This window comes from Zosterops lateralis (assembly GCF_965231275.1).
Source record: "Zosterops lateralis genome assembly, chromosome: 4".
NCBI classification, from domain to species: domain Eukaryota; kingdom Metazoa; phylum Chordata; class Aves; order Passeriformes; family Zosteropidae; genus Zosterops; species Zosterops lateralis.
In genome coordinates, this window is record NC_139765.1 from 14,098,583 (window position 1) to 14,118,328 (window position 19,746).

At 42.2% G+C, this 19,746-nt stretch overlaps 1 long non-coding RNA gene across 1 annotated transcript in view; it reads right to left on the reverse strand.

Moving 5' to 3' along the window:
- Positions 1–17,994, reverse strand: part of LOC310908256 — an 84,289-nt gene extending 66,295 nt beyond the window's left edge. Inside the window, exon 1 of the long non-coding RNA XR_014589819.1 lies at positions 17,899–17,994. This is a non-coding gene — a long non-coding RNA (uncharacterized lncRNA). The remainder of the gene's footprint in view (positions 1–17,898) is intronic.
- Between the last annotated feature and the right edge of the window lie 1,752 nt (positions 17,995–19,746).

Here is a 19,746-nt window from a genome sequence, read left to right on the forward strand (position 1 = left end):
TGGCAGCTGGGTTCCCCTATGGTTTCTCTGTGTCACAAAGGAATTTGAACAGCCAGTCCTCAAGACTGCAGCTGGTGCCATCTTCACCACCTTCACTTCTGGCTTTCCCTTGCTAAGTTTTTCAAGAAATCCCTTTTGTCCCCTTGACAGTTTCTTTAATCTTCCTATTTTTGTGCATATATAATCAAGTACAGGCAGGCTATCTTACAACAACAGTCTGAACTGATTTAAAATTATTAGAGGACCTTGGCAGTAGATGTTAGAGGAGTATGAAGTGTTTATATTGTATCTGTTTGCTTATAGTGCACATTTGCCAGAGCCATAATTCAATTTATGCATACAGATCAACTTTTTAATACCTTCCAGGAATAATTGTTGCCATCATTTTATGTTTCAGTTTGTGTATTCAAATAAAACATGTTGCAATTGGATTCGAAAGGTCAAAACCTGTTTCGAAAAGTCTCATTTAAAGTTTATGGGGCTTAGCACTTCCAGAATAAAAGCAATTTTAAAAGCTGTGATGTAGCAAGCTCACAAACACATTTTTTCAAAGACATATATATTCCTCTGTTCTCAGAGAATTTGCCTAATGGAGTGTGATTTCATTTAATGGCTTTCAAAATACATATATATACATATATACAAGGAAACATAAAAGCCCGCAGCTCCCTATGTTTCAAATTCTTTTCTGTGGTCTTACCTGGGACAATTTGAAAACTGTAATTACTGTTTCTAGACTTCCATTTAGCAGCACATTCTGGTGCACTTGCAAGAAACTGCTGAAGTTTTATGCTAAGATGTACACACTGGCAGCCATGTAGGAGCAATACACTGCTGTTTCATACTATTCCTCTAGCTTCAAAAAGTGCAGTCCCTTGCTTTTCTGGATGTCCAAAGACTAAATAACAATCCCTTAATAAATCAATGCCAAAAATTTATGTAATAACTACTTTCTTGATGGTCAAGGAGTGCTGCCAGAATTAATAGACTCATTGTCTGTGGTAAAATTTGTCAACACTGCTACAGAAACATATTAGCAGCTGTTTTCCTTGGATGCATTTCTTTTTTTTTAACGTTTCAATTGTCAGCTGAAAATTGACCTTTTGGTTGGCCATGAAAAGAATGCTCATTTACACAGACAAACACCTGTCTGAGGTGGCAGACACCTCCCAGCCCCTCAATATGCTGACAGAAGATATGTTATGCTCTTCACACAGCAGCCATCCCCCAATTACTGCAGGAGCAGCTACGATTAAAGACTTTGCTTCGGAGTGGGAAATAGCTTGTGGTTTTGTACAGCAGACATTTTTTTGTGGTCAGGAGCACGTCCTCTTCTAAGAAGCCAGACAATTTTAGTCCTTGGCACTGGCAGGGCAGTGGCAGCCCGTGGGGGAAGAGTGGCTGTGGCCACCCTCCAGTGCCCTGCTGCTTCAGCACGCCTCTAAAAACAAATCCTCACATACTTGTTTTCCAGAGAACAGCAATGGGCTTGTTTCACAACAGCTTTTTGTTTATCTTACTTTTGTTTCCTTCTCTCATTCCCTTCGAGGAAGAAAAGACAAGAATCAACTTTTGTTCAAAGTGGCTTAGCCCTCCCTGCCCCAGAGACACGGCCTGTCTCAGCCTTCTAGACACACCACTTGTCAGGGATGAGCCAGGTTTTGTGACCCCCTGGTCATGAACAGCATGGAATCCCACAAATACAGGGCAACTCACACCTTTGCTGTCTAGCAGTCTCAAAATCATACTTTACCAAAGCTGAATCCTAAAACTAAGGTGCCTGTGTCCTGCTTGTGACTGAAAATTATGAAGCATAGTAATATCACTAGAGTTCTGCTTAGTGTGCCTTACTGCTCAGAGCACTGTAACAGTGCTGGCTGCTGCTGTCAGCAATAACAGTTACACAGAGCAACATGAAAGGATGTCTCACTGTCTCAGTTATATCAACTTCAGCTTTTTCACCCGAGGTACTTAATTCCCTGAGTTTTGTCCAAACTGGTACTGCCCAGGTATTTTATCAGGAAGATAAGACCAAGCAAATACTGAAATGTATCTAATTGCTTAATTGGTGACTTGAATGTTCTCAAACATCAACAGAAGAATAATGGAGCGTACAGGTGTCCCTCATCCCTTTGAGCACCTCAACCAGTCTCAGCATGCCACTGTTACTGCATGCCAGTCTGCCTGGCTTTGTGGCAGTGTAGCCCCATCTGAGATTATTACTGGTACAACTTAAAAAGGAAAGAATCCACTAAATCTAACAAATTCGCACTTAAGAAATTGCACTGATGAACCACAGAAAGAAAGAAATGAGGACAAGATCTATGAACACGAACATCAGCAATTTTGCAGTAGGCTGCTTTCAGGAGAGATTGCCTCAGAGATATATTAGACAACAGTTTTTCCATTGGCTACAACTCAGTTATTTTTAAAAATGCTTGAAACATTTCATAGAAAATGCATTTAATTTGGAACTATAAGAAAATCTTACAATACACTTTTTAAATTACTATACTTTTACTCTGTGGGTTTTTGGACTTCCGTTATTTTACTACAAATGGGATGGAACCCACAATAGAACCATTAAGGTTGGAAGCAGCCTCTGAGACCACTGAGTCCAACTGTTAAAGCAGCAGTGCTAAGTCCACCACTAAACCATCTCCCTAAGTGCCATATCTACACAACTCTTAAATGCCTCCACTTCCCCAGGCAGCCTGTTGCAGTGCTTGACAACCCTTTCAGTGAAGAAATTTTTCCTAATATCCAATTTAAACCATCCCTGGTACAACTTGCGGTCCTTTCTTCTTGTGCTATTGCTTACTACCTGGGAGAAGAGACTGACCCCCATCTTGATGGAGTGGGTGACATGAGGTAACTCCAAGGATTCAAACATCTCACCCATGTGTTCCAGCCTGCTTCTGGCTGTGGCTGGAGAGCTCTTTGGTCCACTGAGAAAACCCTGTAAAAGTTCCACTAGCAGTTGTTCCACTTCTGTGAGGGCGTAAATTGTATTATTTGTAATTCAAAAACAAATTGTATGAGTATGGAAAAAAACCTGAAATTAGGGATGACCTGAAAGCCTAACAGAAAACCTGTCAAAGGATTGCTGTGGATTCCAGTTTGGAGCTGAGCTACAGTATCAAGACACACTGTAGAAAATGAGTGTATGCAAAATGTGTAAAATGAAGAGTGCAGCTGTTGACAGACACAGACAAGTCGTTTAAAAATAAAACAACTCAAGAAAACATACTAGCAACTTCAGTGACTTAATAGAAACAGATGCAAAATGTTGCAAAGTGATAATTAAAGTGAACTGCCTGAATGCATAGTGCTGTTGTGCAAGAGAGATCACTTTAGAAATGTACAGGAGGAAATATTTGCTTGTGAGGAAATATTTGCTTGTTCAAAGCCATAAGAATACAGAACACTGAGTTTTCTGTTCAGAGGGCGTGGGCATGTTTAATGGAGCTGAAGTCCTGCTTGTCAGAGGGCACCCTGTGTTCTGGCAAGCATCACCTTCTGATAACAATTCCTTCCCTTCTGCATGGGAAGACAGAACTGGGAAAGGTTAACTAACTACTCAGACCAAACAGATAGTGCTAAGTTCTGCTAAATTTCAAGCTTGCACTGTTTGGTGGTAGGTATGACAGAAATGATGCTAGCACTGATTGGGTGGCACATATTTGATAGCAAAAGCCTGCTGGGCAAGAGCAGCAGGGAGCAGAATATATATGAATTGTGTGCCTGTTTACCCCGGACTCTGACTTTGAAAGGAAGCTGTTTATGTGGGAGAGCAGAATCTCCAGAATTTTTTTTTTTTTTTTTTTTCCATAAGAGCACTTTGGCAGTTTGCCTCATTTCAGAGTGGGGATATTTTGCAATTATTGTTGTCTGCTTTGTCTTATCCTTCTTTTCCTACGAAACTCATTAGAGCAGGAAAAGCCCTTGTGTACTCTTTTCTGCTGCTTCCAGGATGCCAACCCTGGGGAGGGAGTGGGGGACTTGAACAGAAAGAAGCACTGAGGAAGGTGTTTTCTGTATGTCCTCAGTGGCTATTTCATTAACACAGCCCCCAGGGCTGAAGGGTTGGTTCCCTGCACCCAGCTCCACACCTCAGGGCTGGGCAGCCTTGTTCCCATTGGGACAGCCCTGCTTGCACCACAGAGTTTTCCCCAAAAAACTGTTGCTACTACCAGACTGCTATGGATAGGGATGGCAGCAAACAGAGTTCCTGCCCCTGAGGAAGAGAGCAGGGGGTTTGGCTCCAGCTCTGATCAAGAAAAGTAGTTGATATGGCTGCACTGTGGGAGCTGGTCCACAGTTACAAATGCAAATTTTTCCCCTCACTATTCTCTGTGAAAAATGAAGGAGTGCAAGGAGGCCCTGGGTAAAAAAATCTGCTTTTGATGATTCTGAGCTGTAAGCAAAGACCTTCTGTTTCCCAAACCAGGCCAAGTATGTCACAGTCCCCTTACTCATGTTGGGATATTCATCCCCCTCTTCTAGGCTTTAAAGGAAATATGCTCTGACTTATGCCTGTATCTCAAGATTTATCCTAAGTTCTCATGTACTCTCAGGTTCATTCACACAGAAATGTAAAATCCTAACAGTGTATCAGTAAATGTATTTTTCACTAATAAAACTGCAAATCAAAATTGATCACACCTCATTTGGAGAAAAGTTTCTTAATATATACTAACATTCACATCACATGTGTACTTACTTAATACAAATTTACTCAAAACTGTTCAGAAGGAAAAGTACCTATCATTGCATACAAAGTCTTAGAATTAATCTAATAAAATTAATATTTTTAATGGTCAGAAAATATAGAAAAGAAAATCTTGATGAGTGGAAGGGATGGAGGACAAGAGGTAAGAAAGGGCCCAGTTCTAGAGATTAGAGAGAAGATAAAATATAAGGAAGAACTCTGTGCTAAGATACTAAAATTCAAAACATGCCTGCGGGAGATAGACTAGGTGCACTACAGGGCAAGCTTTTTGAAACACAAAGATAACCTCTTGTCTTCTTTTAAAGGTTATTGCAACTAGAAAGACCAGCAGGTAGTAAAGTGCATCTGGTGTGGCCGACAGGCAGGAACCACTAAGTTTTCAAAACCCTTCAGAGACACCAGGGATCTGATGGACCATTGTCACAGTTGCCAAGCAGCTGAAACAACTGGCAGGTGAAGTGGCCAGAGCCATCATTTCAATGGCACACAGAATTCAGATCAGTATATCACCTCTGAAGGCCTTGCCCAAACAAGGAAAATTAAAGCAAACATAGCCATTAGTTCAATAAATGCATAGTGAACTGGGAATCCTTGTTAATTCTTTCACTAGGGCACTCACTAATTTGTTTGTCAGAAGCATTAGGAAATAATATCCAGATGACTGTGACCTAAGCCATAGGACTTGTTCTCACTCAGCTTTGCAAAATAAGAGCAATTAAAGAGGCAAAGAACATACATCCTCCTAAAAAGGGATTGAGTATTTTAAGATACTATTTTAAAAAATTACAAGACCTGATCAGCTAGAGAAAGGACATTGTGTTCTTTCTGGGTTTTGAGCACACACCACTCCCCACTAGTATTATTAGGACTCATTTTGTAGAAGGAGCAGAAAACCAGATGGTAATCCCCAGTCTCAATAAATGGAGGTCTCTCTGTGTGCTGTCTTCTGCTTGCCCAGCCCTTGTATTGCCAACTCATGGCTTAATGAAGGGGAAGAAAACCAATTTTATTGGCAGAAGAAATTGCTGCTATTTAAGGACAGATGTTTGTCTCTGTCATTTATTAAGGTCTGCATGTTGTTAAATACTTGGTAAGAAGAATGGGGAAAAAATTAAAAATTGAATTATCAATTTCTTCAGCTAAAATGGTTGTCCTGTCAGGGCTGAAGAATTTCACATGCTTATGTACTTAGTGATCATAGTATGCTACTATAAAACTAAAGTAGTTACAGAATTTATTCAAATAAAAATTGTTTAGAAATAACTCATAATAATTTAGTAAATTGCAGCATCTTTACAATATGTTCAGATTGAAAAAAACCCCCAACATTTATTTTAATGTGTGTTGAAATATCTTTCCCTTTCCTTCTGATAATAACTCTGATGCAGTAAAAGTTGTGTAAAGACAACACATTTTTAACCTGTACAAGAAATAAACAGGGTACAGAGAATATTCACACCAAGAACAGAGATTCTTACTGGAACCAGTGGGATGAGAAAGAAAATTTCAAGTAAGCACCAAAGAAAATGAAGCATTATTAGAGCCTTGTTATTTGAAAAGCATTTGAGATTTATTTAGACCCTGCACTCCTTTCTGTGCAATGGTTGGTTGAATCTCAGCCTCTGGTCTACAGAATATTCAAGGATTTCTGAACAATGAACCAACCTGACTGGGTTGGTTGGGACTGAGGGGTGCATTTTAAAGGACAATATTATTTCTGTGTATTTGATGGAGATGAATTTCCTATATATTGACATTTAGATTGTCTTGCTTATCTTATCTTAGGTTCTTGCCTTTACACACCAGTACCTTCTGAAAATAGGTGGTGTTTCATGCTCATATTACACTATTTGACGGCAAAGCAAGCTAATATAAAACAGCCACAATTACATAATTATGAATGTGCTTGATGTACCTCGGACCTCAGAGTCCAGCTCACATTTAGGTATCGGCTGTCTCCAAGGTACTTTGGAAGGGACCAGCTGTAAATAAGAAGTATCAAGGAACCACACAAATAAATGGCTTCTGGCTTCTTCATGAGAACTCTTTTTTATATTGAATTTCAGCTTTAAAACATTTGATTCCTTATTTCCTGAAAACTAGGGAGAGTTGTTGGAAATCTAAAATTTGCTGCCGTAAATTTCAATTTTGCAGATCCAGCCCTTATATTCAAAGAAATTCCCACGCTGGTGCTATCAGTGATAGCCATCTCAACACCTACATTTTAATACCAGCAAATGAGTTGAGTAATTCACACAAGACAGAACATCTAATTGGTGCTGTTCATGCAGGTGGCATCTTGGCAAAGGCTTTGACCTTCAGCAATTCCACCTGAGTCAGCTTTATGGGTCAAATCCAACATTTGAGTCAGCTTTCTACACTTGCTGGTGATTTTGAGAGGGCAAAGGTTTGAGGGGATTTAGTGTTGCTCTTTCCTGTTTTAATCTAAAGTACAAAACTCAACCGGTGGAGCTTAATTTCACCCTGAACAATGAACTCCACCCAAGAGAAAAATATGGATCTGAGCTGCAATTCTGTTTTAAACAACAGAATATTTGATAATGGATAGTAATTAAATTTAAAAGGGATAATATAAAATTACCTTAATCTTAATATGACTGCCACTTCACTATAAAAGATGACTGGAGGACTGTTAATTGTGTGGCTTTGGGATTGAGGCATGTTTTACAAAAAAAAAAAACAAAAAGACAATTCAAAGAGTGAAAAGAGGATTCTGAAATTCCCATAAAGACCACTGGTTTTCTTTCTCTTTCTGCTTTGCTTTCTGGTTCATTAAGTATCATTCTTTTCTTCTCTTTTTTTTTTTCCTTAGAAATACCTCAAAGGAAATTTTAGTTGTTCTAAGGTGTTTTTTGAACTTCCAACCTTTACTTCCAGAAAAGGTGCACCATGATATGAGACCCCAATATTAAACTGAAGCATTTTCTATGAAACATACCTTAACCTGCAGAAATCTTACCTAGACCTACAGGAACCAAAAGCTATTTTTTCCCATGAGAGTTATAAATCCCATGCAGTGGAAACAGTTACATTTATCACAGGAATTTCTTTGTGTTTAGGGACACAGTGAGTTATTTGTGGGGTGGGTAAATAAATAATCATTTTATGATACATAGGGCTTTCCTGGTAGTTAAACAACTTACCTACTTGTCAGATGACAAACCCTCTTCCAGTAAATACCCTGCAGCCAGCTGTGCCATACCCAGCTGCCAATCCCATGCCCAGCAGGGATTCATTCCCCAGTAATGGTCAACGTCTACCTCCTTCAATTCTTTCTCCACCACAAAAAACAGAAGTTACTTCTTACCTTTGTCACACAATAATTGAATCGATATATAACAGTAAATTTCCAATATTTCATTTGGAACTCGACCACATGAAGGGACAGTGTGCTCTAATGGTGTGATACCCCTCATGTGAAAACTTGCCAGACAGCAAGGAAGATGCAAACAAGATATTACATTCTGTCCTCCAGCACTTCATTAGCAAAGAAGTGCTTGAACATTCAAAGATGCAAAATGCTCTACACAATAGCATATTATGAAATTAAAGTACAGTCACCTCTCTCCTCATCCTTAGAAAGACATGAAATGAGTTGGCTGGATTTTGAGTTACCAGCTTTAACAACAGAGCAGGAAGGAAGGGAGTTGTTTGAATACATGTGCTTTCACTAACAGTGTTTGCTCTGTTAAGAGCCTGTCAAAGCAGTGTGTTTTTGTTAAACTGGGAATCCGAAAAGTGACTTCCATAAAAAACTTTGCAGCAGACTCATGTGTGTGTGTGTGTGGAAGTGTGAGTGTGTGGGCAGTCAGTGACAGGAAGCAGTTAACTAAAAATGCTTAGGGGTGTTCTGTGTTGCAGAGAAAGAATTTGTACCCAGTAATGGAACAAGTCCATCTCAGACGCACACACAAGTACCTTCAGCCCTCAGTCAGAAACTTGTCAGTCAGTGAAAGGGGTTCCTCAGGCTGTCACTGCACACAACTGAAATCTTGGCTATGTAAACAAACAAGAGCACTTCATGGGGAGGAACATGAGATTTGATAACAGTGCAACACAAAGCACCTACATCCTACACCCTACCTACACCCCAGCAAACCCCAGCTTCACCTAGCAGAACAGGTAGGCTAGAGGAACAGTTACAGATTTGGATTTAGCATGCTGATTATTGGAAAGTTAAAAGATAAATCTTATCAACAACTGAAAGAGTGTCTAGTAAATATGACCCCTTCCAATGCATCTTTACCTCCTCATTTCAAAAAAGCCCTGTGCTTAAATATGGCAAATAAGATCCATAACCATTATGTCCATGAAGCTTCTCATGAGCTCACTTGTTTACATAAGAAAAACCTTCAGTTTATGCTCAAATCACCCAGCTCCCCTCAAAAATATAAGACAGTGGAATTAAACCAAATGCAACTGCAGTCCAGTCCAGAGGCTAAGTTACTTTGGGGATTTCCTATAGAAAACATGAAAAGAGCTGAAAGTTCAGAAGGCAGAAAAATCTCTCATCCATCCCAGTTGCAGCACACATGAGTGGGGCACTTCTCAGTCCCCCAGAGAAGTGCCAGACAGCAGCAGGGTAAACCAAACCAGCCACCACCAGTGTCAGCTTGCAGAGTGGGAAGGAGGTGGCTGTGCCAGCAGCCAGCCCTCACAAAGCCCCTCTGTCTCACTGCTCACTGCTGCAGGAACTGGCTCCACAGCCCTGGTGAGTCACTGCTGTGTGACATTATTCAGCTCACCATGGACTTCCTCACTGCTGGTGTCATAGAATGGTGGGGATCTAACTTCAGCAGCTGCCATATCCCTGCTTTTCTTGACCTAAATCCAGGGAAGCTCTGATCTGGGAGCAAGTGTCACCAGAGGAACAGGCAGACTTCACAGAGAAAAACAGGGTGAGAAGTCCTGAGAGCAATCAGAGAATGAAGCAAACTCCATCCCTAGCATTAGTTATGGTCTTCCCATGATGTTTTCTAGTATCAATTTCCTATATTTCCAGGGTTTCCCACCAGCAGAGGCTGCAGAGCTCCTCACAGTGTTTCGCAGTGGCCAGCCACCATGGGGCCACCAAGGTGTTTCCAACATTATGACCCCAAACTCTGGTCTGCCCCCACCTCTGGGCAAGAGTGGGAGACCTCATTCCCAGCAGAGTGAACATGACTCAAAGCAGCTGTGTTGCTCCTACATCCACAGGGGCCAGGGCTGCCCATGGGGGATGGCTGAGTGTATAGACTGGCACCAGGGCAGAACTTAAGGGAGCTGCTTCCAGCTGGCCCATGACCAACCCTCAAGTACAGAAGACCTCATTGTCACCTCAGCCCTAAATTACTTTCTCTTCCCTCTCTGTGAGCAAAAGTTGAGCAACTGCTGCTGCCATGGCACCCTCACTGCTCCCCAGCAGATCCAGTTCAACATCCCAACACTGCCCACCACATGGGAGGGCCAGGCACACAGCAGGCTGCTGCACACCTTTGTGGCAACACCAGACACAACTCCACTACCATATCCCACTGTGAATCCAAGGAAGGTTTTGCACTCATCCTTCAAGTTTTGGGAGGGAGGTTGTCTAAGGCACAGCACTTTAAGGTAAGATTCCAGCCCAGCACTTTAAGGTAAGATTCCAGCCCAGCCTGCAGTTCAGGAGGGCACTGACAGCTCAAAATAACAACTTCATTCTTTTCTAGAAGAGGGGGAGATTACTGTTGTTTTGATTTGTGGTATGACTGGACTGCAGTACAGGCTGTAGCATCTCCCCGTTCTCACAGACAGGTTATGAGAAGATGGGCTTCATCATTCTGGCTTCAGGATAAGATCAATAGCCAAGGCAAACTGAGGAAAATCAACGAGTCATTTGTTTCTTTGTTATCCAGGAATATTTTTTTTTCCATCTGAACTGAAGCCCTTATGATTCTTATTGCAAGATAACCAAATGGGACCAGCAGAGAAATTAGGGAACATGATGTAACAGTCCTTTAGGATATGATCTAAAAGCCTTCTCTGGCCACAAAATTCAAAGCAGCCAAACCACAGGACAAAAACAGCTCAGAGCCTATTGTCTACTTTTTTTACACTGACAAGATGGTGATGATCTTCTCTCCATGGAAAAACAAGTCCAGAGAGTCACCCCTCAAACATGCTTTTTATACTCCATTTTCCCCATTTCTATATTCATTTCCCCAAGTATGTCCTAAAAAACATGTACTTATGTACCATACTTTACATGGAAGCAATTAGTTTTAGAAATTAACCACAAGACACATTTAAATCTATATTGCACTTATATCCAAATCATCACCATGTTGTGATGGTTATATTATTTATGATGATTTAACTTCTACCAGCCTGTTTAGAAGGAAAACAACTCTCAGAGTGGAGCCAGCCATTCTATAAGTTATACTTCAGTTTTCTTTCCTGTAAGTGAAACAGCTGCAGTATGGGTGAATGTCAGATGTGAGGTTCTTATGTGCAACATAGAGTTCAAAAAAGGTGAACCTTGAAGTGTTATTTCCAGGCAAGACACTGTTACCTCTGACATCATCTTTATCAGGATGAATGTGTATCCTCCAAGATACATGCCAGGTAAATCTGGTGCTTCTCAAAGATAACAAAGATGGAAGGACTTTTTTCATTATCTACACAGGTGTTCAAAAGTCTGTTTGAAATTTTAGGTCTGGTTGGAAGGCAACAGTCATCATGGTTCCCCTGAACAAAATCTCCAACAAAAACTTCACTTACAAACATTCTGTGGTGGTCTGTGCTGGATGGACAACATTGATGTGAACAAGTGTCACCTCTAGCAAAGCAGCTCCCTGAGAATCATCAAAAAACATGGCTAAGAAGTGCCTAAAAAAAGTAAAAAATATCCATCATCAGCATTTTGGCAGCCAACTCCTCAACAAGGACCTTTTTACCTTTCTTTCCCAGGCAGCTCCAAAATCATTCCTTGCCAGGTGTTTCTGCTTGAGTTTGTTTTAAGGCCCTGATACATGGGGCTGATCTAAGAGCTTTCATCACTGATTTTTGTTGCTTTAATGCTTACAAAAGATCTAGGATCAGACCCACACAGTAGGAAGCACAACATTTTCCCTGCACTCTGGAAACACCTCAAGAATTTTGATGCAGACACAGCCCACTCCCTTGTAGCTTTTCCATAGATGCCCATGAGTCTCACAGGGTCTGCTTACAGACAGCAGGCATATCAGATGGGTTTATACTGTGTAACAGGAGCCACTCATTCACCTCCTGCCCAGGCTTCTCTTTTCCCTGTGCTCTTTCTACCTATATGAAAACGTTGTGCTTCAGATATATTTAAAAGAAACTTTGCTAGTACTACAGGACCTAATGCAGAAATACATGATTGTCTCGATGTGGAAGAAGAGAATTAAAAGAATATGCCAGATGCTAGTCGCATCTCATCCAGGGACAAAGAAAATAGATCACAGGTCAAATACTGCTCCCTTATGCTCTTCTGCAGCCCTGATAAGTCTAAACAGTAATAACACTAAGTTTTGTTCTCAAACCACAGTTTTTCTGACAAAACACTGGTCAGGAAGCAGACCATATTTTTTACAAATGCAGTATATCTGTTCTCAGAGAAGAACTGAAGGGCTCACTGGTTTGGATGTATTGAAATATTTTCAGTTCCTCTATCTATCAGAGGGGTAATATTAATTTAACCAGCTATACATATTCCATCACTGGCCTTTAAATCAAAGCTATCTACTAATTTCTCATGCTCTGTTCAATTGTGACCAAGTTAGACAGAACAAAATGTGTAAAGTACACATTACACCTACAAAACAAAGAGCCAACCCACCAGGGTTTTGACTAAATGCTTTTTATGAATTTGTAGAAAATGCTCATGCCAACTGGAACCACAACTTTTTTTTCCAGGAACATTCAGTTTTGGTGCTGTTTTCTTCCTTGGAAAACTTCAGATCTGGACTGGCATCTCTGGTTACTTCCCTTGAGCCCAAGTGATCCTGTCCTGTTCTCTCTCAATGTGTGAAATGATAGTGGTAGGTACCCCAAAGAGGCAGCTTTAGGTTCAGTTCAAAGATAGGATTAAATGTAGTTTTTCCATACCCCGGGGAAACAGTCCACTCACTCCTCTGGCTGTGGTCAATCAACCTCTCAGATTTCATGAAAAAGGAAAAGAAAATAAAAATATTCTGGCCTTCTCTGTTGTGAATGAGAACATTACAGTTGCAAGAAGCCAAGCAGTAAAGAAAACATTTCCCCAGCTCATGTTGTTCTACCAACAGAAAGGGTATGTACAACTTGAACTTAAAATGGTTTGCTGTTTCTTTTCCTAAAAAAGGTCAGAGAATCTGATTGGTTTAAAATTAGCTTATATAAAACCAGACTTACAAAACAAAATTTGAATGGACCCCAAGTATAAGCCCCATGTTTATAATAGCCACCATTATAATAAAAATCTTCCCAGTTGCTGGGTTTTCCTAATTAAAACATAAATGTTCTATAAGCTCAGATCTAATTCCACAGGGCCCCAATCCCTTTTCTTCATGTCCCTTCTCCCTTTTGGATTTGGTTATTCTTCCATCATAAATCAGGGAATCAGAGTGGCTCCCAAGGAATGCGCCTGGGATGCGGGGAGGAGGTTTTGCCTTCTGCCGGGAGGAACCACTCACCCGCAGCAAGAATGGCACCGCGGCCCGGCTGGTACCGGAGCCGCTCCACTGCCACCCAGGGAAATGAAATACTAAACTGGATACAAACAGCTACAAACATTGCCTAAGTGTCAGGCTTTGGTTCCTCCAGACCCTACGGATTCTGTAATCCTTGTCTGCTCAAGCAGATTTTCAATTTGCCTCTATTTGCTACTGGCAGGTAAAAAAAAAGGTTGATGCAAGGCAGACCAAGGTGCTACAAGAGTTTTGATTGTATCTCCCTGGTCACTCCCAAAGAACCTGGCCAACACCCACCAGGGGTGCAATGGTGGCCTGGGATTTTTCAGAGCCCTCTCTCATTTTTTCATGGTCCTTCCCACACTCTCCCTCCTGTCCCAGTGTGCTCTGAACTCCTCTGAGAGCTCGTCCATTAATACAAAGGAGCTATTGGGCTCTGAGGAGCACATTTCCTCTGTCCAGAGAACATCTGCAATCCTAAGCAAACTGAAGGAAAGCTGTGCAACAACACTGGGATTTCAGAATAGGTGTCCAGCTAGAAAAGAGAAGGTGAAATTGTTGTCCTATATCAAGTGCACATTTATCTTTCTTGTGCACTGACTCATCCTCATAGACAAGCCCTGGTGTTACTGTAGTGAGTCATCAAAGCGACTTTATTTATAATCACTCTGCCTGATGTTTCAAAAACACACAAGACCTAAACCTTATTATAGCAATACTAAATGAGTTGATGGCCTCCCAAAGCTCATGCTTTGATTTGAAATTCAAGAGCATGGCAGAATTTTAAAGGACAAACAGTCCTGTGAATAGTGAGCACCGAGGCTCAACCTCCAGATCAGGTCATCAGCTGCCATTTTGGTCAAACTAAAGGTACAATGGAGAAACAAACATTTCTGTGCACTGGCCATTTAGATACACAGTACCATGGTGTGAATGGAAAAAACTGTGCCCCCTACAAAGCTCTTCTGCTCAACCATCCTTGTCCCTCTTGCAGCTGCAGATTTTGAAGTAACATATTTGCAAACTATCAAAACCAGTTCCTGGACTCAGCCATGTATTTTAGATTTGCTTTATGCAACCTATTACAGACTACAACTTTTCCCAACCTGGTGTGCAGGTGTGAAGAGCTATTTATTTACCTCATATCATTTCAGACAGTGCTGAATGGTCCCAGTCTGAAGGAAACTCAATGTATGTGAAGAAGCATCTGGTTGATTGAAAAAAGTTTGACCAAGATTACAAACTCAAGGGATTTCCACAAGAGAGTCTCCTGGTCATGTTTCAGGGACTGCCTCAGAAAACTTCTGTCTTTATATTCAACATGAACTGTTCTCTCTTACTAATGCAAGCTACAAGTCCATTGTTATAGTGCAGCTCTGCAGCAAGATCTGTCACATCAGGCTTTCAGCGAAGTGTTACCTTTTACTTTCTTGCTTCGCTACGTGCCTATAAACATGCCTAACAATATCACAACCTAGATTTATCTAAAAAAATTACCAACAGCTCTTCAGGCATGATCCCTGTATTACTTCCCGTTACCACAGCCAGGCCATACTGGCCTCTTCAGGCCAAAAAAATAAAAAGGAAATGTTATAGCACAAATTATTCACACAACGCCTCTTGAGACCCTCAGAAATTATTAAAACTATCCCTTTCCTGAACTGGGAGAGGAAGCAGAGAAGGAAAAGATCATCTTAACCACAACACATTATCAACATCTGCTTTTGCTCCCACCAGAACATTCATTTTCTTCTCTTTTTCTTTTCTTGACTGTTATAAGGCTCCACCCATCCCTGTTCCAATAACGCTGCACAAATTCCCTCTAACTGATATCTCTTCTTTTCCAGTTTCACTCTTCCTCCTGCTCTAGGCTACAACATCCAAAAAACAGGATTTCAGCCTTATTACCTGATCTTCCCAGCTCACCAGCAGATGAAAAACCAAAATTGTGTGGAAAACCAATTTTGTGTGGAAAACCAAAGTTGTCTTCTCCAGGCTCTATGGCTATGCATGCCTCAGCTGGACCTGCTCTTCCACCTTGTCACCAGTACCAGCTTTAATAGAAGAATACAAAACACAACTCTAGAAATCTCATTATGGTGTTTTTCCACCTTCATCAGATTTTTTTTTAACAACCCCAGCCATGTAACTTATCATCAGCAGAAAGTGGGAAGCTGCCCTGGCAGTCCCCAGGCCGCTGGGATGTCTCCTCAGTGCACTCCCCTCACAGCATGCCTGACACAGTGACAGCCTGCCAACGCTGTCAAACCCACCACCCAGCCTACCTGCACCCCATCTACATCAGCAGATCAATGAGTCACTCTGAAGCAGGAGAGGACTCAGTAAACAGACATTATTTTCCACAGTCAGGAAAATAATGAGCATAACACCCCATACCTTTTCTTGTTCTGTTTCCTACTGCCACTTATTGCAGCGCTAGGACTTCTGCGGGTTTTTATCACAGAATGAAGATTCAGGTGTCTCTGGGCCATTTTTTGAAAGAGAAAATAGATGCACTATGAATGAGAAAGGAGGCTTTTGTTCCCTGGGAAAGTTGCCCAGGAGAGCAGATGTCATTGTGAAACACAGTGGGATTAGCCTCCTGTGCTGCTCCTACATCCAGCCCCTCCTCTGTTGTCTGCTGCTTCTGCTTCAGGCATTTTACCATCAGTGAGCAGGTATCTGTGAAACATTTTCATGCCGTGGTGACTGCCTGAGGAGCTGTTTATCCCATCTTCATGTTTTCTTCCCTTCACGTAGAATCTATTTCCAAAGCCACCAAGTCTTAGAGGGTTGCTGACCTGACTTCCAACCAGTACAAGCTCTTGTGGTGTTGATCTCCTCTGTGATCTTGTGATGATAGAACAGGGAATACATTCACAGGCACCTGAAGTGCTGCCTGTAAAGTTTGGGGGAGGTTTATGGACATCCTTTTAACTGTGCCTCACTCTGGTGAAACAGAGCAAACACTTGGATCCCTTTATAGTGGTGTAAATGCCTATGACAAAACCAGGCCTCTTTCAGCTGCAGAGTCCTTCCCCAGGCCTCTAGACTCTGCCTTGCTCACACTACATCTTTCTGTTTTCCACCGATGTGACACAGCACCTCATGTTTCAATCCTCCTCCCAGGTGCTCTCACTGTTTTGCTGCTTGCCAGAGATGCTCAGGAAAATTCCTGCCTCTCCTCCCAACCTGGCAACTGGTGCTCCCCACCAGACACCAGCATCAGGTGATGCTTCAGATGCTGGGGAAGCCCAAAGATTGCAGAGGCCTCAGGTTCCTAGCAGTCTCTCCACTGAATGCCAAATTCACCATCTCCCATGCAGTGATATGCCCAGATTATGCTGGATGACTCAGGCTCAGCTTTATCACCAGGGAAGATGTAAGGATAAGAACTCCACACACTCACTGATAAGAGCACAGCGATGGAGCAGAGCTATGAAAGGATAAAAGCCAGAAGGAACTGCTGGTCATTGTCTGAATAGTGATTCCCTGGTCTGCTTACAGCTCACTCACTTGAATAAACTCCTCTTTATTTCCAGCTGCTGAACAAGGCCACCAGAGAAGCCATGTGCTTCTCTTCCAGCCCCAGACCTGAGGAGGAGACATCCTACCTCCCTCTTGCTCTCTTGGACTAGTTTTGGAAGATACTATAGGGTAATGCAGACCATCTCCTCTAGACATGAATGACATACACACTTTCTAATGTTTTAATCATGACTGCCTTCCACAGCTTACAGCTTCCTTCAAATGTATCATGAGCAAACATCACTGCACACCATTTCTTTTTAAGCTCTGCATAGGATGTGTATGTACCAGAGAAACTCAAATATAGTTCATAATGGGCTTAAGCTACTATACCCCTGACCTTTTTCCTTCCCTGTTCCCCTTCCTGGAGGCAATGGTCACAACAGTTTGGGGGTGAGGGGAAGGAGAGAGGGTTTCTGCTTGGAAAAGTCCTAACTGCATGGTACAGTCACACCCAAGGAAAAGCAGAGTCACCAGCATGTCATGCTCACTGTGCATCAGGATAAAATTAATCCACATAGAAAGTCAATGCACCCAACAACCACCCACAACATGTGTGCACAAGAGGAACATCATATCAATCTTGAATTATCCAGTATCATTCCCTTCAGCATACTTGTACCCTTATTTCAGCCCTTTATTTCCTAATTACAAACATATAAGGAAGGGTAATGTAGTAATATCAAGGAGACAGAGACATTACTTTAAAGAGTCTCTACTTAGACCGGAGCCACCAGTTTTGATTAGTTCACAAAATCTGCTTCCATTCTCTTTATTTTATGTTTCACTTCTTTCCCCTTACCTTCTTCCAGTGTTAATAGATGCTACCTGTACTCCTTGAAATGTTCCCTCATTGTTTTCACATTCAAGCAAAAAAGGATTTTTAATGGCATTTTGGAAAAGCAGCTGCATGACAGTTTGTTCTCCCGTAAGTATGTCAGGAGGTAAGTACACAGATTTTTTTACCTTTGAAGTCTCTCTCCTGTTTCTCTGAATCCACTTGAAATTCAAAAGTGCACAGATGAATCTGAAACCATGGCACGACATCTGCAGAAGTTATAGAGACAGCACCTTGTTCTGGACAAAGGAGAGAGATATTTGTTAGCAATTGGCTTTGGGCCACATAGGTGTCACAGACAGGTTGGATTTAGCATCTATACAAGTTAAAGAGAAAAGTCAGTGATTTAAACCAGTCAGATCATGGGCTTGTCTCTGAGCTGTGTCAGGGTGCCTCTGATGTGTTTTACGGAATTTTAGAATCACAGAATAGTTTGGGTTGGAAGGGACCTTAAAGATCATCTAGTTCCAGTCCTCCTGCCATGAGCAGAAACACCTTCTACATGCTTCTTAAAGCTCTGTTCAATCTGGCCTTGAACATTCCCAGGGATAGGGCACCCACAGCTCCTCTGGGCATCCTATTCCAGTGTCTCCTCACCCTCACAATAAAGAATCTCTTCCTAACATCTAATTTAAGCTTGCCTTCTTTCAGTTTAAAGCCATCACCCCTTGTCCTGTCACTAAAAATCCTTTTCCAGTCCCTGGACCACAGCAGGCTGGTGGGTCTCTCTCATGTCCATCTCTTCTCTCTGTGTCCCCCACCAAGGACTGCTGGTGACTGCAGTGCTATCTGATTACTTGTGCATGTCACCTCCCTTCATCCCTGCAGTGTTACCCTCCTTACTCCCTGATGCCCTTCACCCTCCTCTGACTACCCTCAGTTGGAATAGGGGCTCCCCAGAAGAAGAAAGTGCAAATCCAGGCTCCAGGGATATTTCCAAGCGAGGTTATAGATCGTGATGGCTCCTGGTTTGATAGTTTTGATGGGAAAAGCAGGTGATTTTCTGGGATTTGTTTTCCAGAAGAAGTATGCAGAAAGTGAGCCCTTCTATCACACCAGAACTTTCAAATTAAAATGAGTTTTCAACAAATTCCCAAGCCATCTGTAAAGGCAGCCTGTTTTCAGAGCTGTGTTTCCTGGGAGAATTGAGGAAAATCAGAAAAAAAATGCAAAAATGTGTGAGGTGATGAAGAAGGCACTGGGAGAATATCTGCACCTCTTTTATTAAACAAAGCTAGGAGGTGCTTAGTTCAAAGCAAGCAAAGGAGAGCCCCCCTCAAGCAATATCCCGTTCAGCTGTGGGAATATTTGCTACAAGATGTTGTGGAAGCTAAAATTTTATACCGATTTAAAAAGTGATGGAATAATTACTGAAAGAAAAACACACACAGGGTCATTACATATATAGGTACCAGCTCTGGTGCAGGAGATCTCCAAGCCAAAAATTGCTGCAGGCAGGCAGAGCAGTTTGGAAAACATTGCTACAAGTCTGCTTGGAGCTTCTAATTTTGTTTGGGCGACTCTATCATCCAGTGATACGGACAGGCTCTGGTATACCTCTTGTCCTGACATGATACAGACTTTCCTGCATTTTGGGGTAAGAATAGCAGGAAGGGGGTGACTAGCATTGGGTGCTGGGCATGAAAGGGAGATGTTCACCAGCTCCCTGTATGCAACCCCAGCACCATCGGGCAGCTTCCCATCCTGCCCACGGAGCGGCCCTCAGCGATGGACAGGTAGTGCAGAACGATGGAAATGGGCAACGAAAGGGGCAGAGGAGGTTCTGGCAGTGCCAGAAGCGTTTGCAGTAACCTGGCAGCCCCCGGTGTGCTCTGCAGCACCCCCTGCCCCACACCCCCTCCTGCGGCTCCGCCCGCCGCGCCTCCCGCCCCGCACTAACCCGCACCTCGGGCGCAGCAGCCGCGATTAAACCGGGACTTTCTGGGGCGGGGGCACTGACCCGGCTGCGGTGCAGA